A 23,912-nucleotide genomic window follows, 5' to 3' on the forward strand; every position below is an offset into this window, starting at 1 on the left:
ATTCTGCCTCTGTCACACACTTCTAGTATTATTTGAAGTCATTAGAATGACAATGGGCACCTCTGGGATTGAGCTAAAGTTGAAGATATTTCATTTGGATTTAGTGGAACATATATATGTGGTTCATAATCATTTCCATGTAGTGATATGAAAGTACAGGACCAGAGATAGTATCCCAATATAAACTTGTTCTACAGTCCCCTGCACCACAAATATGTAGAAAAGAAAAATATATATATATTGAAAAGTATAGATCCCAGAGCTTATATGTAGAAAATTCTTTCAGTTCTTATAAATCATGTCTGAAAGAAATTAGAAATTAAATGTATGATATTGCCAAAAGATGAAAGTAACTTTTTTAAACCACAAATAATAAATTTAAATTTTGATCAAATATGCTAGAGAAAAGATTAAGTTATCTTTCTATTTTTATCTTAAAGATAATATTAGAAATAAGACATACCTGGAAGAGGTCAACTATAGAGATGTGTCAGACAGTTAATAAAAGTATAATGTTATTTTTCTAAATTTTGTGTGATATTTGGTGGTATTTATCAGGTTTCGTAAATCTGTAATTTTTGTGATTTCTGTTCTCATTCCAAATAAATATTGACTATTGTATTTAATTTTGTGTTTGTAATTGCATATTCCTTTTGTTAAAGAGAGGCCTTCCACATGTATAAGCTTCAAGTTCCACAAAATGTTATGTCGCTGGTTCTAAAAGTTAAAGCAGGAATAGAAATTATATGGCATAAATAGGGCAGTATGAAAAAAAATTTAAAAGAATCAAATATGAAATCTGGAAAAAAATACAGTGAGTAAAAAAAAAAAAATCAGTGGAAGGGTTTGAACAAAAAACTAGACAGAACAAATGAAAGATTTAGCAAAATATAAAATAGATATAAGGATACTGCTCAAAATTCAACAAAGAGATAGAAAATATGAAAAAGATTTAATATACATGAATGATGTAGTAATTTCCAACATATACATTAGAGTTCCAGAACATGTGAATAGAAAAAAAATGGATAAGAGTCAATATTCAAAGAGATAATACTGAAGAATTTCCAGAATTGAAGATGTAAGTCCACATATGGTAGTAACATACAAAATCCTGCAAAGAATAAATTAAATCAAATGCACACCTATGTACATAGTAATAAAAAATATATGATAAACAGACAACTTTCAAAGCCAGCAGAGACAAAAAAGAAAAATTAACAAGCACAGCGATTAGGCTGACTAAAGACTTCCTACTAGGAACAGCAGATGCTGGAAAACAGTGGAGTATACCAACCAACTAAACCACCATTCAAGAATGAATGCTAAACAATGGCATTTTCAGATATATGCTGAGATAGTTTACCATACACAGATTCTTTTTGAAAGATTTACTAAAAAATACTTCAGGAAGAAAGAAAGATATTGGCAAACCTGAAACTATGACAAGTATGAGAAGAAATCAAGGAGAAACTTAACTACTGAAGAAAAATAAAATGGAAAGTTTGAGAGGAGAGATCAAAGTTTAAGTTTCTACATTGTTCAGGAGGAAAGTGAAGTTAATGAATGAGAGTTACAGTATATTAAATTTAAAATTAATTTCAAAACAAAAACACTAATTCAAAAATATATATCTAGCCCATATTCACTGCAGCATTATTTACAACAGCCAAAACATGGAAACAACCTAAGTGCCCATTGATGGATGATGGGATAAAGAAACTACACACACAGCCGAAACCGGTTTGGCTCAGTGGATAGAGCGTCGGCCTGTGGACTCAAGGGTCCCGGGTTCAATTCCGGTCAAGGGCATGTACCTTGGTTGCGGGCACATCCCCAGTAGGGGGTGTGCAGGAGGCAGCTGATCGATGTTTCTAACTCTCTATCCCTCTCTCTTCCTCTCTGTAAAAAATCAATAAAATATATTTTAAAAAAAGAAAAGAAAAGAAAAGAAACTACACACACACACAGTGGAATATTATTTAGCCATAAAAATAATGAAATATTTCCATTTTTTATATCTAGAGACCTTGAGGGCATTATGCTAAGTGAAATAAGTCATACAGAGAAAGACAAATGCCATATAACCTCACTTATATGTAAATATAAACAACAACAACAAACAAACTCATAAATACAGAGAACAAATTGGGGTTCCCAGAGGCATAAAGTAGGGGTGGGCAGAATGGGTGAAAGGGGTAAATGTCATAGAATATAACATACAGCATGGTGAATATCCTATATAATAAAAGGCTAATATGCAAATTGTCCCCTCGGGAGTTCAACTGACCAGGAGTTTGACCGCTCGCTATGATATGCACTGACCACAGGGGGCAGTGCAGAACGAAGGGAGGCCCTGGCTGGCAGCTGGAAGGCCCCAATCAGCCCTGATCGCTGGCCAGGCCTAGGCACCCTACCGGTGCATGAATTTTGTACACTGGTCCTCTAGTAGTTAATAATACTGTATTGCATAATTGAAAGTTACTAAGAGAGTAGATCTTAAAAGATCTCATCACAAGGGGAAAAAATTGTAACTATGTATGGTAAAGGATGTTAAACTTTACCATAAACCACAAATAATAAAGTCAAATAAGCTAGAGATGACTCAACATCATAGAAATTGTCAGTTTTCCCTTGGTTAAGTAAAAATTTTAATGGAAATTCAATAAATTTATTGTAGTGATAAATTACAATGTGTAAAAATATTAAATAATTACATTGTACATCTGAAGCTAATGTAATGTTATATGTCAATTATACATCAACTAGAGGCCCGTTGCATGATATTCATGCAAGAGTAGGCCTTCCTTCCCCTGGCTTCACTCCCAGCCGCCTGGGAGCCCGCATGTCCCCGCTCCCCGGCCCACCCAGGAGCCAGCACGTCCCTGCTCCCCGGCCCGCCCAGGAGCCCGCAAGTCCTCATTTCTGTGCGGAGCACCGCTCCAGTAGCTCCCTCCGCTACCCCCCGCCCCCTCATAGCAGGGGTCATGCCCCTCCCGGCTGCATATGCAAATCAACCTCCATCTTTGTTTGGCTAATTTGCATACTCACTCTGATTGGCTGTGGGCGTAGTGGAGTGATGGTTAATTTGCATGTTTCTCTTTTATTAGGTAAGATAAGAAAAATGCATGTTAATATACAAGTCAACAGCCTCTACATACATAATAACCAGTTAAGGAAATAATGGTAGAGGCAAAAAAAAAAACAACACACATTTGATATAACAAATATTAAATTTTTAGGAAAGCTTAGCAAGAAATGTATAAAATCTATATAAGCAAAACTTTTAAATACTCTTGGAAGACATGAAAATAAAGTTAAACAAATGGAAGGAATCCATCCTTGGATAAGGATGACTCAACATAATAAAAATTGTCTGTCTCCTTTGGTTAATTAAAAAACTTAATGCAAGTTCAATACAATTTCAACAAGCATTAAGAAGTTAGACAAGTTGCAACTAAAGTTCACATAAGGGGAAGAAAACATGCATTGGATAGCCAGGAAAACACATTAAAAAACACACACAGGAGTACCAACAAAAAATAAAAATGAAGAAAATAGAGAAAACTAAAGAAATCCAATAGAAAGCAAAGGGAGTAGGGGGGGAAGGGAGAAAATAAGCTTATTAAAAATACAAAATAAGATTGTAGAAATAATAAAAAATACTTGTAATCACAACAAATAAAATTATATTCCCTAAAAAAACCAGAAACACCTAAATGAATTCTTATATTCCATTTTTAAAAATACATATTTAAAGCAAGTTCAACACAAAAGTTGAATATAAAGGAATTTATAAAGTTTGAACAAAAATGAATTTTAAAAAAGATGTAATATAATAGGGAAATACTAACAAAATGGGAAATAAAGTTATGGCCAAGAGCATAATTACAAGAATATTTCAGGATGATTAACTCTAGCTGCTACGATGACAAACCCCTGAAATCCCAATGGCTTGCTATATAAAGTCTTATATAGCCTAGGAGGCTGCCTCCACATTGTAGCTCTGTCATCCGGGACGTATAGCCTCCAAGATGATCATGGCAAGGGAAGAGAGGCATGAAGGAGGTACCCCAGAGGTGAAACATGTCACCTCTTCTCACAGTACATTCTCCAGAACTAGTCAGATGGCCCAGCCTGACAGCGAGAATATAGAGTACTAACCATACCTTCCACAAGACAATCCACCAAGGAGATAAAACAATCATGAATTTGTGGGAGTGCAATAGTATCTTCTCACGTAAAGCAAAAGTGACAGAATTACATGGATAAGTTGGCAAATCAACATAGCTAGTGGGAATTTTCTTCACACATCAATTAGTAAGAGATCAAGCAGACCAAAAATTAGCAAATAAATAGATTTGAAGAGGACTAATGACAGCCTTGAGCTAATAATGACACAAAAAGCCCTGGGACCCAACAAGTAGAGAATACTCATTCTTTTACATACAGAGAACATCTTAAGTTGATCACCTACTAGGTCATAAAGGTTGTTTCCAGAAATTTCATAAAATCTATGTCACCAAGAACTTATTATATGACTACAAAGTAATTAAAATTAAATAGAGATGAAAAGCATAAATTTAGAAAGAAAAAAGTCACACTTCTAGGTAACCAGTGAGTTAAAAACAGAAACATCATACTCCCAGCCAGGTGACTCAGTTGGTTGGAACATCGTCTCATACCCCAAAAAGGACCATGTGATAGAACAGAAGTGAAAAAGTTTTGTAAACCCAAGTGCCAGCTAAACTTCAGCTGCTTTCAGCTGCTCTATCATGACGGCATAGTTTTTGAGTACTGCCCCCCACTTACGGGCACACTACACAACTTTCTACAAGAATGCTTATGTGGCCCTAGCTGGTTTTGCTCAGTGGTTAGAATGCTTATTTCGCCCTAGCTGGTTCAGCTGCAGACTGAAGGGTCTCAGGTTCAATTCCAGTCAAGGGCATGTACCTAGGTTGCAGGCTCGATCCCTAGCCCTGGTTGGGGCAGATGTGGGAGGCAACCAGTGGATGTGTCTCTCTCACATTGACGTTTCTTTCTGTGTCTGTCTCCCTCCCTTTCACTCTCTCTAAAAAAAAATCAATGGAAAATATCCTCGGGTGACGATTAACAACAACAACAACAACAAATGCTTAGGTGGGAGAGAACCCTTAGCACAGCTGCTTTTCACCTACTCTCACATAGGGCCACACTCTGCCATAGATCCCACCACCTCCCCAGTACTGCCATCACCTCTTTAGTGACCTGCTGCCTGGGGCTCATTGCCACACTTGCTTATCTAAAAGGGGGTTAGTGTCTGAGCAGGGGAAGGGGTGACAGCATCCTGGGTGCTGTCCCATGAGGTGGGCACCAGGCAGGGGCAGCCTGGGGCAGGTGCAGGAAGAAAAGGGAACACCGAAAAGGGACTACCAGAGTAGAGAAGGAAGAAGGTGACATTTTCAGAGACTGTGGCTTCTGTGGTTCTAGTCTTTTCACAGGGGCCAGGGCCGGACACAGATAAAGCTCGTGTGTGCCCAGGTGACTTTCTCAGATCAGCCCTGTGGATCAGCACCCAGTTCTCCACCTGGAGCAATCCTTACAGAGCTGCGCCATTCTATTGCCCTTATAGACTGCAAAATATTTTGACACACTTTTTCTCTCTTGCTCTTCAGAATGCATCTGTGAGGAAAATATTATCAGCTCCATCAAAAAGATAGATAAGAAAATTAGGTCTTGAGTAATTTAAATGCATCATTCAAGGCCACACATTCTACTATAAATAATCCAGTTGGATCTCAGTCAATCAAACTGTGTCTGGTGCCAACTCCTCTAGTCTACAAGTGACAAGCGGCTTGTTATGTAAATTTGCTGACACTGTTCCACCCACACTTTTCAGACCCAGCTTCTATTTTTGTTTTTGTTTTTTTAATTTGACCAGTTGTAGGAATTAGATAACTATTTGGGGTTATTCATTCACTTCCACATTTATTAAGAGCCTACAATGCATCAAACACTGTTCCCTGCAATAGAAGGTTAGAGGAACAAGGATGAATTACACAGCATTGATATCTCACTATCTTCTTCTTCCTCATCTTCGCAAAAAAAATGCATCTGTCAAATCTCTATCTTCTTCACACCTTCATTATCTCACTCCTTGATTGTTTCAATAGGCTCATACCTGCTCTCTGAGCCTGCAATCCCAGCCTGTTCCTGTCTATCTTTCTACAGCAGCTCAGGGCCTCGCCTCTCCTCTGCTGTAGCCCTCTATGTGTTCCCCACAGAACAGAATAAAGAACAAGACCATAAGATGGACTGCAGGGGACCCTCTGGGTCTATTTCTCCCCCCGCCCCCACCTCTTTCCATTCCCCCTGGTGCTTCAATAATGCTTTGGTCTCCCATACAGTTGCCTTTGCTCATTCCCAGCCTTTGTATATAGAGCGCTTTCTGCCTGGCATACTCCTTCCTATTCTTGCCTTTACAAGCACATTTCTAATTAGCCTTTACAACAAAACTCAGATACTCCCTTTCCTTAGAATGCCTTTCTGATAGTTTCCCCTGCCTCCCAACAGCTCCATCTTCTTACATGAAGGTAATCCCTTGTCACATTGCAAGGTAAACCTTCTGTACTTGTCTGTCTCTCTTTCTAAACTGTGATCTCCCAGACAGTGGAGCAGGTTATAGGCACATCTTATCTCACAGCCTGTCTGAAACATAGTATAGACTCAATAAGTAGTTTTTAATTTAATTGAGAGCACAGTGTTTCTATCATATACTTACCCTCCACCTAAAAATAACTTTTATTTCTCTTTACATATCCCTCAGCCTGGTAGAAGGTCGGGTGTATTAAAGATTGTGTGATTCCATATATTTTCTCTTTTAATGTGTTAATCTTAAAATCATTCATTATGTACACACTCATTACATATTTATTGAAAGGTGAAAGTTCTGGGTTTTGTATGTGTGGCAAGGATTAAAAACAGTTTTTGAGCATCTACTATGGGTTCTGTGCTAGTGGGCATATGGTAGTATCAGGCATGCTCTCCACCTGCAAGGAGGCATGGTCATTGTTGAGAATAGGATCTGAGCACTTGGGAGGGAATGCTGTACCCATGAATCCAAGCTGGAGGGGAGGGGAATTATCAGAGCCAAGAGGACAGATGAGCTGTCTGAGGGAGAGAAGGTAGAGCCAAGAGCAAAAGCTCAGGTGTTGAGTCCTGGGCTCCCGGGATCTGACAGAGGAGGAAGAGCAGCCATCTACAGTGCACAGTACAGCAGGGAGGGAGGTCAAGGACAAAGAAGACAGTCACACTGGACCATACGAGAGACTGCCTAAGGGCAGTCCGGTTGGAGCATAACTACTGGGAGGCTGGCGCCATTTCTGTAGCTCCTTTTACAGTTCAATAAGTATTTTTTTCATTATTGTGTTTTTCTCGACTGATTGACAACAGGCTTAAACAGACAGGCTCGATGAGGCCCTTAAGCCAGAGCAGATCCATTTCTCTCTATCGGGCTGAGAAGAGGAGGAGGAGGAGTAATTCTCCACCCCTGGCCTCCAACGTCCCTGTGCATTATTAAGCACCACCACATCAGTATTCCGACCCCAAAGTCCCTCCAAATACCCATGTAAACATTCATTTACATTTAGATTGTGCTTCTCTGGATTCTGACTCTATCCATGAAAACTCTAACAATCCAATTATCAAGAAAACCAACATGTCATTCTTAAGCCTTTTGGGTGGAGCCCTTCTCCTTCACAAGAAACTCCGCTGTTGAGCCTGAAACCAGTTGTTCCTGTCAGCACCCCAGCACATTCAAGGACAAAACTAAAATGATGTGTTCTTCAGTAGAAAAAAGATGAAGGTTGGGGAAGCGTGGGAACAAACATTCCTTACACTTCAATGGGTAGGGAGGGAGGGGTCGTCACGGGAAACAATATAGAGGAAAAACCACTTGGGATGGTAGAAAGCACTCTGCTCTGGAATCCCACAGTATTCACTCAAAGCCCAGTCCCCTGTCTTCTCCGCTTGAGCTTTAGTTCATCTAGACATCTCTATGCAGTGGGGTCAGAGATTCCGTTAACTAGGTTAGTGTGTACCTGAAAAGACTGTCTTGATGATTAAATGGAGCAATTTATTATGAATGCCCCTGGCACAAAGTAGACATTCAGTAATCGCTATTCCCTTCTGAATGAAGGGTAGGATGGCGATTGGGAGAAAGCAGAGGTAAGCATCCTCCTGGGAAGTGGGAAGCTCTGAGTCATGGGGGGCTGGGCAAGGAGGAAATTAGGTGGCCAGGTCAATGGCTAGAAAATTACTTGTCCCATTGAAAATATGGGGTTCTTTCATCAAATCTTGGGTCAAGGGCTAAATTTAAGGACAAGTAAAAGGAGGGGAGGTACTTCTTCGCCCAGCAGGTGGTTAACGTAGAGCATGGGTCATGCCTGGAAATGCACCAACTCTCTTCCCTCAGAGGCGTCAGTGAGGTTTCTCCTCCCTACTTACTAGAAATGTAATCCAAGTCCTGGGAGAAAAGGAAGAAACAAAGAACAGAGTGGGAGTGAAACAACTGATACTAACACCCCATGTGCTGCACGCATGTGGAGTCAGAGCCAACACCCACACAGGCCGTGGTGTTGTGGATTCCAGATCACAATTAGCACAATAAACCTACTAGGCTAATCTTTATGAGGGTCCCACAGAGCTAAGGAGTATGCTCTCTGACATACATTAAAACGCAAACGCTGTCACTGGCCTTCAGTTGGTATCTCCATAGCATCTGGTGACCCAAGATGCCTTCACAGCACCTGATTCTTGGCAGCGCCCTTACAGTCATCTTTGATGGAAGGAAGAAGACCCTCTCATGCTGGATATTTGGGAAGTGGGGTAGATGGAGAAATTGGGACACAGAGAAAAACCTGGTCAAGAAGCATGAAAACCTCATCTTGTCCTGTTCATTTTTTCTATGTCTTCAAACCTGCCCCATCTCTTCACTAGTAAAAGGAAGATGTTGTCCATGTAGCTCAGAACAAATGTCTGGATAATGGGTAATAGGGGCTCACTTTTGTATGACCCCAAAGCATAGTCACACCTTTTTTAGATCCTCACAGGATTGTTGAAAGGAGGGCTGAGGAAATGGTTTTCCCATCCTTCACAGCTGAGGAATCTGAAACTCAGAGAACTTAAGTGACTTCTCAAGAGCGAGTCAGGAGTAAAACTGGCCCCAGTCCCGATGCCCATTCCACTTCAACCCACTGCCAATTTTTGCTATAAAAATTGATTGTAAAGTATTCATAAAATATGGTATTTCCTTTTATATAATTTTATTGTTTCCCACTTTAACCAAAGTATTGCATATTCATCATAGAAAATTTAGAAAGAACAAGTAAGTAAAAGGCAGAAAATCATGATTACCCACAGCTCCACAGAAATATAATGTTGCTTAAAGAAAAAATAAAAGGACAATGTATGGCTATACTAAATCACCTAATATACAATCCTGAGAATACTGCAAGGATGATAGAGTTCAAGAGTTATAGTGGGCATCAAGCAGGGCTGGTGCTTTGGGGGAGACTGGCTGTAATGAGGAGTAATAGGACAGCAGCTAAAGGGAAAGGTGGAGCCCTACAGTTTTAATTTTTAAGCTCAATCAGTATGCTGCTCAGGATGATCCAGTGGAGAGAAAAACTGTTGATGTCCTAGGAGGGAAAGGAGAGACATGCTGAAGCAATACCCTTGAGAGGTAGTGCCACATGGAGGGATGGGACTTACAGGCTATTTGTCCGTATCATGAGGCAGAGTAAATGGGCACAGGATGGGAAGGGAGAGATGCGGTGATGAGTCTTTGCTGATTCCTTCTATTTAAAAGTTTGTTTTCAGTGAAATAGGAGACAAGGTCTGAATGGGAGGATGAGGAAGAGATTGGAGGGCTTTGAGGAGAAAAGAGAGGATGGAGAATGGGGGAGGAACTAGGGGAGGGCTCCACTGAAGCCCTCAACTCGATTCGGTGTTTTTCTCCAGCCGCAGAGGCACAGGCTTGTAGGAGATGAAGAGTTGGATTTAACAAATTGTGGTTCATCAAGCCAGAATGCAGAGGTGGAAGAAGAGCAAGGAGGAGTGGGGGGGAAATAATGAAATGGTGAGAGAAGAGAAGGCTTCTGGAATGTTAGGAAAAAGGTAAGAACATAATTTAGGTGGATCAATGGCTAATAGGTGACGGGCTGTTGGAACTGAGGATGCAAGCTAGAGAGAGAGAAGGTAGTGATCATAGAGATGGATGTTAGAAATGATATTAGTAATGACAAATTCTAGGGTTTCACCTTGAAAGTGAATGGATGAATTAGGGGAGGACAGATTCATGGGCAATATGAGCTCAAGGAATTGGGAAGCCAAAATATTGGCAATATCAAGTATATCTATAATGAAATTATCAAGAATTATGATAGAGTAGTATCGGATAATGTAAAGGAAAACACAAACTAAAATCATGGATAAAATGTGGATGCTGACCCAAAGATAAATGGTTAGCTGCCTACTATACCAACCAATAACATCAGAAATGTCACTAGGTATTTAATCTTGGAACCCCGGTAATCAAAAGCATTTACAGTAGGGTTCTACTTAATATGAAATGACTTAAAGATAGAGATTTTCTTTACGATAAGAAATCAAACAAACAAGCCAGGACATAAAATCATAAAATGCATACATTCCTGGTTTCTTCTGTCTGGGAAATTCTCTAATTTAAAAGTATACCGACATTGTGAATGATACATCACTGAGCTTGGTCTGAAGAGTGCTGAGTTTTATCCCTGTGGGCATTTAAATTACTGGTGGATCACCTTGAACTAGTGGAGGCTTATTTGTAGGCTTTGTTAGGGCAAGTCTATGCAAGTCTATTTCAGTGCCTTAATCCTAAAATGTGGTCTTTACTGTAATACGTGGTCTTTCTAGGATTTTAATGGCAAGCCCAAGGCATTGGCACAGCCCCTCTAAGTCTTGGCAGGATTCGACTCCAAACTCAGTCTCCCTACAGAAGGCAGAAATATCTGCTGAGCTTTTTAAGTGTTTTATAGTCATTTTTTCTCTGGGCCCTTGGAATCTCACCCTGTACATGGGCAATTCAGGGGGCAGCCAGGGAATTGAGGGCAGCCTGGATGCAACTTGATGGTCACGACTTTCCAGTACATCCTACTTCAATTACCAGTTGCTCTGCAGCCCTAGGAGTAAGAGTGTGGCTTTCTATTTGAACTCCCCTACTATGCATTGCACAGACTGAGGACTGCCATCCAGAGAAAAGGCTTATAACATGGGCCTCATCTAATACTGTTGCCTTATTTCAAATGTCAAGTCCTCTCCAGCTTCTGCCTGCCACATATTGTTTTCTACTGCCTTTAAACAATGGTTTCATATATTTTCCATCAGTAGGAGGTTTAGTTCAATAAAGGCCATTTCACCATTACTAGAACTGAAACTTAGGAAAAGCCTGTGAAACACACATCATATTTGTCCCTCCTCTACTTAAAATACTGCAAAGGACATCTCTTCACCCAATTAACAGCCAAAGTTCTTATGATGGCTATACGTATTCTGACCCTGGTAACAAGAAATGTGTTTCCAGAGGAGATTTTGTTAAACAGAGACTTGAGGGTGAACATGATGACAAAATAAGAAAGTGCTTTATAAAATACTATGTGCAAAGACGTAAGGACTTGAGACTTGGGAGTTCAGAGAGTGACAACTAGCTCCCGCCAGACTGAACAGAAGATCTGATGAGAAAGGTAAGAGGAGAGTCTAGATCAGTAGTTCTCAATCCTCCACACACAATGGCATCAGAGGTGTCTGCTGAAATCCAGGTCCTCAGACCTTCTGGCACATAGCAGCTTTGGGAAATTCACGTCTAGAGAGTCATGAGGGCTCCATGCATGGTAACATGTTTAGATTTTAATCTCTAATCAATGGAAATCATTGAAGTGTTTTTCACCAAATGCACAAAGGAAAAACGGGTGTGTCCATGGCCAACTGCATTTCAAAGCCATGTTTTCCCTCTCTTAACTTAAGCAAGGCGTTTTCCTAACATTTCAGGGAACTATAGCCTTCCTTTGGATCATTAATAGGCTTTAAAAACAGAATGTAGCACACAGTAGATTCTCAATAAATGCTAAATAAGTGAAATGTAATATGGTTTATATAAGTAACTGTTATCTCCACTCAATATATAATTCCTCACTTGATCTCTCTCTCTTTTAAAGGCCTTATTTATATATGTTTAAAGACCCATTCAGAAAGCCTTCAGATTCAGCATGCCTTCGTTCACCAAATTTATAGGAAGGACAATCTTGAGCCATCTGGTGCCTATTTAATTTTTAACCACCTCTCCCTTGAAATATTTCTTTCTTCATTCTTATTTTGTCCTAAAAACTTGGCTAAGAGCTAAACTGCACCATCTGTGACTTCCAGTAAATACAACTGTTGCTAATGAAATTACCCAGTTTTATCACTTTGATTTAAACGTCTTGCCTGTTTTTCCTCTGACCTTTTGTTGCTTGCCATCAAACTAGGGCTTTTGTGAATTTAGATACATACATCCATGTAGGTCAGTCTTGAGGAATAAATCTTCTCTGTGAAGCACGAGAACCTCAGCCAAGCCCGCCCAGCAGGCTGACAAGGGAGGTGGGGGCCGGGGCTGAGCAGAGAAATATGGATGGCACTTGTGCCCATCCGCTCAATGTGCGCAGGGCCCCAGGGCAGACCCCCGCCATGTGACCAAGTGGCTGCTCGGTCTGGCTCTCCGGCCTCCCATTTGTTAGATGCTGACGATATTAATGAGTTGGGGTGTTGGAGCCCAGTCCTTGGCCTTTGGTGTCGGTTCCCCCTTGCACAGGATCACTTGACCTGATTGAAGAAATGGAAAGTTCAGAGACTCTAAACTTTGCCCAAGTGGGAAGACGGCTTTTCAGAAAAGGGGAATCTTTGGAAGAAGCCAAAGGACAGCTTTTCCATTTAGGTAGCACACCTGTCTTTGTCAGTGGCCTCATTAAGGGAATGAAAGAGAATAAAAACCATTCATCCATCAGTTTATTCAGTCATCAACTTATCATCAGTACTTTTGTTCACTATATTAGCCAATTAAAGAACTGGAGGGTATTATTAGTAATAGCAGACGTTGATACTTATTGAGACTTTACTATGTAGCAGGCACTGTGCTAAGCACCTTTCCTTATCAGTTCATTTAATCCTCACAACAATCAGCAGAGAACTGTCATTATTCCCACATGACACTGGGAAGTGATGCTTAAAGAGAATAAGTAGCTTACCCAGGGTCCGACATATCTTCACTCCTGCTCATAGCCTCAATGCTTTACTGCTTTGCACTTACTGGGTGCTCTCTTGGGTGCTGGAAACTGTGCTAGGAACTGGAATACAACGATGAAAAAGATGCAGTCCTCACCCACTGTCTGAGGCAGCGAGAGATGAAAATACAAATACACCATCTGAGTGAGACTACACAGTGTTGGAAACCATTCTGGGGTCGCAAAAAGAAGAGATGTGGCTGGTGGAGCCAAGGAAACATTCACAGCAGAGGAGACATTAGATCTGGGATTTGAAGGGGAAATGGGAGTTTGCCCTGGCCAGCGGGGTCTTCTAACGAGGGTACCGAGGCGGGGCACCTAAGAGAATGAGAGACAGACAAGGGACGCAGAAGAATGGAGGCAAGACAAAAGGGTTTCTGATCAAGCCTCTAATTTTATTTTTTACAGCGTTCCTTATATGTGGTTCCTAGTAGGGGTGGGGGCTGGACGGGCTATGTGGGCTTATGTGATTGGCTAAGGTATATCAGGTAAAGGTGGTGACTATAGATAGGGTATGTGGCGGTTGAAGGGCGGCTACAGAAGGAATGCTTTGTCCTCAGGCAAGAGGAAGTGGGCCTGCCTTTGGGACCTAGTTTCCGTGAGTTTCTGTTTCAGTAACTTACTGAAGTAAGGTCAGAGTTAATCCTTTGACCAACTCTTGGCTCCTGACAGGAGTTTTATCACCAAAGATGAAAAGAGATGAAGGGAAGCCCAGGCAGAAGGAACAGCATGTCCAAAAAAGGAGAAGTATAAAAAGCAGGCAAAAGGGAAGCAAATAGTGACTGAGCCGGGATGGGGAAGGAGAGGATTGGGAGGTGTCTTGCCCAGGCAGAGGAGGCTGGGATCAGAGGTGGGGAGTCAACCTCAGAACTTGACATGAAAGCTTCCGTCGTTGGATCTCTTATTGTGATCTAGATGGGGTGGGGGTCTTCCAAGGCAGCCCAACACATCTGGTTAGCCTTTGGCCTCGGAAGCAGCAGGACTAAGCTTTCATCACTCAACTTTCATTAGCCTTAAGCACTTGACTGCTCCCCCATGGAGGTCAAGTCCCTCAGCTCAGTGAGGAGATAGACAACACCCATAAAGTGCCCTACTGTGCCCATTCTTGCCTCTGTCTCTGCCTCCCTTCTAATGTGAGAATACTGATCTAGTGTACCAACCACAAAAACACGTTCAGCCTCTGTAGATGTTCTGTCAATGTAGTATGACTTGAGTAAAGATACAATTTCCACAGTCCCAAAGGCACCCCATTGATTCTGCCTTCATTTCCTACATCGCTTCCTTCTTAGAACAAGGCTTTTAAAGGCTGATGCTAAAGAGAATGCTATAGACCAGAATGACACCAGGAGCAATTTCATCAAGAGGAAGCCTCAGATCTGTCAATCTCCTCCAAAGGCCCCGATGGGAGAGATGGGTGAGGCAAGAAAACCTTGCCTTGGTGCAAGGGGCAGCAAAGCAAACATGTTCAGTAAATAGTAAACCTGAGAGTAAATATTGTAGGTTCTGTGGGCCACTTGGTCTCTCTCACAACTATATAACTCTACTGTTGTAGCATGAAAGCAGCCATAGCCATGTGAACCAATGAGTAAATAAATGTGACTATGCTTTAATAAAACTTTATTTACAAAAATAGGGGGTGTGGGCTAGATTTGGTCTACTGGCTTTAGTCTGCCAAACACTACATTAGAGGATCCCTACTAAGACAGGTCAGTGGGGACCTGTAAAAGGAACTAGGACTCCAACATGAAAAGTGCTCTTAGGATGCTAAACTAGGACCTGCCTAACTAACTTATGTGGTAAGCCCTCAAATATAGCAAGGCTCCCAGAGACTGCTCCTGAAAATAACCCCTTTTTCTGACCTCCAATAAAACAGTCTCAGCATCACCTTGGCTTCATTCTTCACTTTCACCCACTTTATCCAATCTACCACTAAGAGCTGCTATTTCCTCCACTGAAACTAATGCTTAAGAGTTAAGAATCAGGTCCAGCCCTGGCTGATGTTAGAGGGGTGGCCTGAATTATGAAGGGTTATAGGATTGATTCCCTGTGAAGGGCATGTACCCAAGTTGCAGGTTCGATCCACAGTCTGGTTGAGGTGAGTGCAGGATGCAACCAATCAATGTGTCTCTCTCACATCAATGTTTCTTCTCCCTCTCTCTCTCCCTCCTTTTCATTCTCTCTAAAAATCAATGGGAAAAAATATCCTCAGGTGAGGATTAAAAAAAGAAAAAGAATTCGGTCCACAGTTAGTTATACAGCAGTAATGACAAAGCCAGGACTTAAACTAAGTTTGTATGACACTAAGGATGGATGGATATCCTCACTGAATCTTTACTTTCCAAGAATCCCTGGAAAACGTGTTGGTGTAAAGCAGGCCATGATGGCAGATATTTGGTGGCAACACACGGCATCTCTGGGACCCATTCCCCCATGACCTTTGCCTTCTACACTCACAGCTGGACCCCCTGAAGACCCTAAAAGAGATACCTAGGAACTGAGACATGTTTTTAAATAAGTGCAATTAGTTGCAGATGCTGGAAATGCAGACCAAGTGTTAAACTGTAATGTGCAACTGGATGACTCAGAATGTGAGCTTTTAAGTCAAAGGTGTAAGTTTTAAAAAAATTTTTTATCAAAGAGTAAAATTTTCACATTAAAAAAATACTGCATAGAATGAAAAAAATATATGAGTCAGCAGCAAAGGGGAAACTATTATTTTATAATACCTTAACTTTATTCTTGAATTACTTATGCCTTGTCAACTTCTAAAAATGTTTGAGGCTGCTTACATATACACTTAAAAATTAAAATAAGAATAGAATGATTACAGCTAAATAAGAAGAGAGCTGCTTGAACCAAAAGCCACGGAGTTCTAAATCATGTGAGATACTCACAATCACTGAGTTCTAGAGAAACATTGTTTTCTCTCATACAAAATTCTGAAACTGTGGCTCTCCAAGTTTAGGGTTCCCAGGAATGACCTGGGGAACCTGTGTGAAACAGATTCCTGGGATGCCCTTGTAGATTGTGACTCAGTCAGTCCTGTCCGTGGCCCAGGAATCCACATTTTCAATATCAACTCCTGGTAATTTTGTTGAAGTAGTTTAGTGATCATACATGATAAACACTGATTTTCAAGAACTTCATGGTATGCTCTTTGAACAACTCATCATTAATATCTCAGAAAGCAACTGATGGGAAGAAACATTCTTGGAATGACTTTTCAAAAAGCTCAATCCTAGGTAAAATACTAAGGACATTTTATTGAGATCTTTTTTTTTCTTAATGTAGGCATTTATTGCTATAAAATTCCTTGTTAGAATTGCTTTTGCTACATCCCATAAGTTTTGATATGTTATACTTGCACTTTCATTTGTCTCAAGATTTTTTTTATTTCTTATAAAATAACATCAGACTCAACAATGAAAGATTAAAAGCTTTTTCTCTGAGATCAGGAACAGGTCAAGGATGCCTACTCTCACCACTCCTATTCAACAGTACTGTAAGTTCTAGCCAGAGTGATCAAGTAAGAAAAGAAAAGTAATCCAAATTGGAAAGGAAGAAGTAAAATTGACTTTGTTCATAGGTAATAAAATCTTATATGTAGAAAATCCTAAATATTCCACACACAAAAAAAAAAACTGTTAAAACTAATCAATGAATTCAGTAAAATTACAGGATACAAAATCCACATACAGAAATCAATTAGGTTTCTATGCAATAACAATAAAATATCTGCCAAAGAAATAAAGACAGCATAAAAAAAAAAATACTTAGGAAAAAATTTAACCCAGGAAGTAAAAGATCTGTACAATGAGAAATATAAGAATTTGATGACAGAAATTGAAGACACAAATAAATGGAAAGATATCACATGCTCAGGGATCAGAAGAATTAATATCCTATCTAATAATAGACAAATATGCAAATTGACCATACCTCCGAAACACCCACAAGCCACGCCCACCATCCAATCAGAGCGAGCATGCAAATTAACCCAAACCAAGATGGCTACAGCCACAGAGAGCAAGGTTTCCTAGGTAACAGAAGAAGCCAAGCTTTCCACCTGCCCTTGCCAGGCCTAAACCTCCACTCAAGCTACAAAGTTTCAATTATAGAAGGTAAACAAATTCAAACAAATGGCGGCAGAATGGAGCTTGAGAGAGCAGGCCAGGGTTGCCGCCGGCAACAGGGAAAGCAAAGCTTTCCGCACACCCTGGCCAGGCTCACCCGCTTAAGGCAACAAAGTTTCAATTATAACCCCAACACAAATGGCTGCCGGCCTCGGAAGGAGCCCCAGGCTTGGCTCCTCTCCAGGCTACAAAGTTTCAATTGTAGAAGGAAAATAAATTCCAGATACCAGGGCCTCTGCTTGGGTTGCCAGGGGGCGTGGCCGGCCTGCAAATCACCACAGGCCCCTCGCTCAGGCCACCCCACACCCCAAGGGAACCGCCACCTGATCCGGGACACCCTTCAGGGCAAACCAGCTGGCCCCCACCCCTGTACCAGGCCTCTATCCTATCTAATAAAAGAGTAATATGCAGATTGATCATCACTGCAACACACAATATAGCTGCCCCCATGTGGTCAAAGATCCTGCCCCCATGTGGACACAAGATGGCCACCACAGATGGCCAGCAGGAGAGGGCAGTTGGGAGGCACCCGGCCTGATAGGGAGGGCAGTTGAGAAGGACCAGGCCTGCAAGGGAGGGCAGTTGAGAGGGACCAGGCCTGCAAGGGAGGGCAGTTGAGAGGGACCAGGCCTGCAAGGGAGGGCAGTTGGAGGTGATCAACCCTGCAGGAGAGGGCAGTTAGGAGTGACCAGGCCGGCAGAGGAGGGAAGTTGGGGGCAAACAGGCTGGCAGCGGAGTGGTTAGGGGGTGATCAGGCTGGCAGGCAGAAGCGGTTAGGGGCAATCAGGAAGGCAGGCAGGCAAGCAGTTGGGAGCCAGCAGTCCTGGATTGTGAGAGGGATGTCCGACTGCCCGTTTAGGCCCGATCCTGGCCTAAACGGGCAGTCGGACATCCCTCGAGGGGTCCCAGATTGGAGAGGGTACAGGCTGGGCTGAGGGACAACCCCCCTCCGTGCACGAATTTCGTGCACCGGGCCTCTAGTCATTAAATATTCATGCTACTCAAAACCATCTATAGAGTCAGTGTAATCTATTCAAAATTCCAATGCTATTCTTCACAGAAATAGAAAACATATTCTAAAATTTGTATGGAACCACAATAGACTCTGAATAGCCAACCCAATCCTAAGAAAGAAGAACAAAGCTAGAGGCATCACACATTCTGATTTCAAACTATACCTCAGAGATATAGTAATAAAAACAGTACGGTACTAGCATAGAAACAAACACAGAGTCCATTGGCACAGAATTGACAAACCAGAAATAAACCCTCACATATATGGCCAACTAATATTTGGCAAGGGAGCTACAAATACTCAGTGGGGAAAGAATAATCTCCTCAATAAATGGTGCTGGGGAAACTGAATAACCACATGCTTAAGAATAAAATTGGATCCCTATCTTATACCACTCACAAAAATTAACTCAAAGTGGATTAAAAACATAAAAATAAGAGCTCAAACCATAAACTCATAGAATAAAACAGGGGGAAGCTTCTTGACACTGTTCTTGGCAATTACTTATTGGATATGACACCTAAAATTAAAAGCAATAAAATCAAAAGTTAATACGTGGAACTACATTAAGCTAAAAAGCTTCTGCAGAGCAAAAGAAAAAATTAACAAAATTAAAAGGCAACCCACCAACTGGGAAAAATATCTTTGCAAATTATATCTCTAATGAGGGGGTCAATATCTAAAATATATAAATAATTAATATAACTCAATAGCAAAAATAAATAAATAAATAAATAAATAATCAATCTAATACAAAAAATAGGCAGAGGAACTGAATAAATATTTTCCCAAAGAAGACATACAAATGGTCAACAGATACATGAAAAAGTGCTTAACATCACTAATCATTCGGAAAACACAAATCAAAACCACAATGAGCTACCACCTCACACCTGTTAGAATGACTATCATCAAAAAAGACAAGATATAGCAAGTGTTGGCAAGGATGTGGAGAAAAAGGAACCCTTGTTCAGTGTTGGTGTGAATGTAAATTGATGTAACCACTATAGAAAATGTATGAAGGCTCCTTAAAAAATTAAAAATAGAACTACCATATTATCCAGCAATCTCACTTCTGGGTATATATCAGAAGGAAATGAAAACAGGATCTCAAAGAGATACCTACATTCCAATCAGCATTAATCACAATAGCCAAGATATGAAAACAACCTTAGTGTTCATCAACAGATGAAAGGATAAAGAAGATGTATTATAAGTGTAGATAGTTTACATATGATATACAGGGTGGGAAAAGGTAGGTTTACAGTTGTGAGTACACAAAACAGTGTTTATTCTTGTATTATTACTTATTAATCACTAAAGGCCCGGTGCAGGAAATTCGTGCATTGGGGGAGAGGGGGTCCCTCAGCCCGGCCTGCACCCTCTTGCAGTTCGGGACCCCTAGCTCCTTACAGCCCACCTACTCGCTGCTCCTTAATGCTTGGCTCCCTGCTCCTTAGTGCTGCCAGAGGTGGCAGAGGCTCCCGCCACCACCACTGTGCTTGCCAGCCATGAACCTAGCTTCTGGCTGAACAGAGCTCCCCCTGTGGGAGCACACTGACCATCAGGGGGCAGCTCTTGTGTTGAGTGTCTGCCCCTGGTGGTCAGTGCACATCATAGTGACCGGTTGTTCCTCTGTTCAGTTGATTTGCATATCAGGCTTTTATTATATACGATTATGCTATTTTTCATATGAGCAACTGTAAACCTACTTTTGCCTCACCCTGTATATGATCTCATATGGTATATATTGTATATGTGAGAGATATAATTTTATATGTGATATATAGATATTAGCTATAGGATAAATAATCATATATATATATATATATATATATATATATATATATATATATATATAGTATATACAGGGTGTCCCAAAACATACTTTAACATCAGATAGCTCAGTTGATGTTTCTTTCTTTTCAGCTACACTAAGCTTTGAACAAAGGAAATTCATCCAGAAATGCTACTAGACATTTAAAAACTCAGCCTTTATAATTATTCAAGGTATCCTATCTAATAAAGAGGCAATATGCAAATTGACCATCACGCCATAACAAGATGGCTGCACCCACAGCAGAGGCAAGTTCCCATAATGAGCCTTAACAAGCAATCAGCAGGGACCTGAGGCTGCATGGCACTGGGCCAGGGCAGGGGACCTGAGGCTGTGCCCCCCCCCACCTGGCGGGGCTTGACAGGGGACCTCAGGGTGCACCCCCAACCCCAGTGCCGGGTTGGGGGACCTCAGGCTATGCCCCTACACTGGCGCTGATGCCAGGCCTACCACCCCTGTGCCAGGCTGGGGAACCTGAGGCTGTGGCCCCCACCATGTGGGGCTTGACAGGGGACCTCAGGCTGCACCCCCCACCCTGGCGCTGGGCTGGAGGACCTGAGGCCGCGCCCCCTGCCCCAGCTCTGGGCCAGGGTACCTGAGGCTGTGCCCCCAGCCATGCAGGGCTTGACAGGAGACCTCAGGCCACACCCCCTGGCCCAGGCCAGGGGACCTCAAGGCACGCCCCTCACCCCGGTACCAGGCCAGGTGACCTGAGGCCACGCCCCCCACCTGGTGGGGCTTGATGGGGGTGAGGCTGACTGGGTCTGGGTCTTGTGTGATTTTGAAGCGCACGTGGGTGGGCAGGGACTTGACTCTGGTTCCTGTGGTGCACCCCAGACTCTGACAGGAGGAAGGTTTTCATATACATTTTACTAATTTTCTTTCATCTCTGTCACTTCTATTATAGAGAAAGGGCAAATATTTCCTCTAATTAATTCCCTTTTAATGTGCACGAATTTCGGGCACCAGGTCACTAGTGTATACATAATTTTGGAAAAAATTTATACACACTTTAACAGCTGATACCTCACTTAATTTTAGGGGCAATCAGGAAGGCAAGCAGGCGAGCAGTTGGGAGCCAGCAGTCCTGGATTGTGAGAGGGATGTCTGACTGCCCGTTTAGGCCCGATCCTACTGGGATCAGGTCTAAACAGGCAGTCGGATATCCCTCGAGGGGTCCCAGATTGGAGAGGGTGAGGCTGAGCTAAGGGACACACACACCCCGTGCACGATGCACTGGGCCTCTAGTTGTACTATATATTTGAAAGTTGCTAAGAGAGTAGATCTTAAAGGTTCCTGCCACAAAAATAAAATGGTAATTATGTGAGATGATGAAGGTGTTAGGTGTTAGCTAATGCAATGGTGGTAATCATTTCACAATATATGTGTATCAAATCAACACATTGTATGATGTAAACTTATGCAAATTATATCTAAATTATATCTTTATAAACAATATTGAAGACAGAGCATTATATCACTGCCCTGGGAAGATTTCTCTTAGAAACCAAGGAAGTTCATTGCAGATATTTAGTATTCTGGCAATCTCACTTGCTTCTGAAAGGGAACTCAGAGAGCCTAGGAGAATGTCTGGTTGATTTCATAACTTCATATTGGGTCTCCATTTCACCTCCAGGGGGGTGACTCAATCTGGCATCTCTACAAAATATAAGGAACCTCATCTCACCTGGACTGTCAAGACCAAAGGCCACACGTCCCCTTCCTCCTCTTCTCTTCACCTCCTGCCAAAGCCCCAAATAAATCTCATCCCTCCAAACATCACTCTACTTATCTTTCTGAATGCCTACTGCTTTGGGTGTCTTCTGTGCACTCCAGTCCCTTCCTTCCCCACCTCTCTGTTCCAAAGAGACAGCGTACATGGACATGGACCACACTAGGTAGAGGAGGCTGGAATCAGAATAGGGAGCCAACCTCAGAACCAGACACGAAAGCATTATGTTGTAAGTGGGTCTTTTATTGTAAGCGGGGGGGGGGGGGGGGGTCCTCCAAAGCAGCCCAACACATTTTGTTAGTCTCCCTTGCCTTCCAAGTATTGGTTCCTTTTCTGCTGGGTAACAGGGTGCCACAGGCTGCATTCATTTCTCTTCTGAAGGTCCAAGCTTCCAACCAGCAGCCCTCTGCAGTGGCCACCCTCTCCAGGTTTGAGCAACCACTCTCTCCTGTGGTCCTGCAAGCCCAGATGGGAACAATTTCTCTATTGATTTTAGCCCCAGAGCACTTCCCTTGCTGGCACTTTCACCTTGCTCATGCCTTCATAAATTGTCTTCCTCCTCAATATCCCAGTGCTAGGAAAAAAGGAAGGGATGGAGTTAAGACTACTCAAGAAATGCAAAGGATGTTAGAAGCCACACCCACTTCACAGACGTTTAAGGCAACTCATGTGTTGGGATAGGTACAAATACTACTGTAGATAGGGAGCAACTGAAAAAAATTACTAGCAGAACTTCATGGCACAATTTTAACAACTTTTCCCACTTCTGGGTATCCAGGCTTTCAAAAAGATAATCCTATATAATAAAAGCCTAATATGCTAAGTGTCCGGCCATCCAGTTGGCCGTTCAACCAATCAAAGCATAACATGCTAATGATATGCTAAGGCCACTCAACTGCTCACTATGATGTGCACTGACCACGAGGGGGCAGACAGTCGACTGGTCAACCAGTTGCTATGACGTGCACTGACCACCAGGGGGCAGATGCTCTGACTTGTAGGTTAGCTTGCTGTTGGGGTCCGGCCAATCAGGACTGAGCGAGATGGCCCGGACACACCTGGAGCCCTCCTGCAGTCTCTCCCCGGCTGGCCAACCTCCTGCGTCCCTACCCTGCCCCGATCGTGCACTGGTGGTGTCCTTTGGCCTGGCCTGCATCCTCTCGCAATCTGGGACCCCTTGAGGGATGTAGAAGAGCCGATTGTGGCCCGATCCTGCTGGCCAGGCGGAGGGATCCCACCAGTGTACGAATTCATGCACCAGGCCTCTAGTTAACAATGAAAGCATACTGAATTTGTTTTTAAAAGAGTTAAAAGTAGTAAATACCTAAAGGTATGACAAATTCTGTGAGTAAAACCAGTTTTCATCTGTAAAAATAATAATCATTATACTTATATTTGAATAGTTCACCAAGTGCTTCTACATGCATTTTCTCATTCGGTGTACTCCTCATATCAACATTGGAATGTGCATGGTATTATTCTCTATGTACAGAATATGAGGCTCTGAGAGTTTAAGAGACTTGCTCACAGGCTCACATAAGTGAGACAGGCAGATGTTCAGGGCTCTACCCATTACTTGAAACTAGTTTAGGGGAGGAGTTTATAGCAATGCCAGGTTGGCCAATAAGTTTCACGTTATGTCAGTTCCCATTGGTTGGTAGTGGTTGCCTAAAGTGATGTGTTGAGAAGAATTCTGAGGCTGAATCTGGACTCAAGAAAGAGTATCTTGCCTAATTAGTAATATTTGGCAAGACATCGAGGAGGAGTAACAGGAATCCCACATATTTTCCACACATACCCATTACTGTTTGAAAGCATGGGCTTTGAAGTTTCATAGATCTACCTTAAGACCTGACTCATCTCT

The sequence above is a fragment of the Cnephaeus nilssonii genome, assembly GCF_951640355.1.
Source record: "Cnephaeus nilssonii genome assembly, chromosome: 4".
Taxonomy (NCBI): Eukaryota; Metazoa; Chordata; class Mammalia; order Chiroptera; family Vespertilionidae; genus Cnephaeus; species Cnephaeus nilssonii.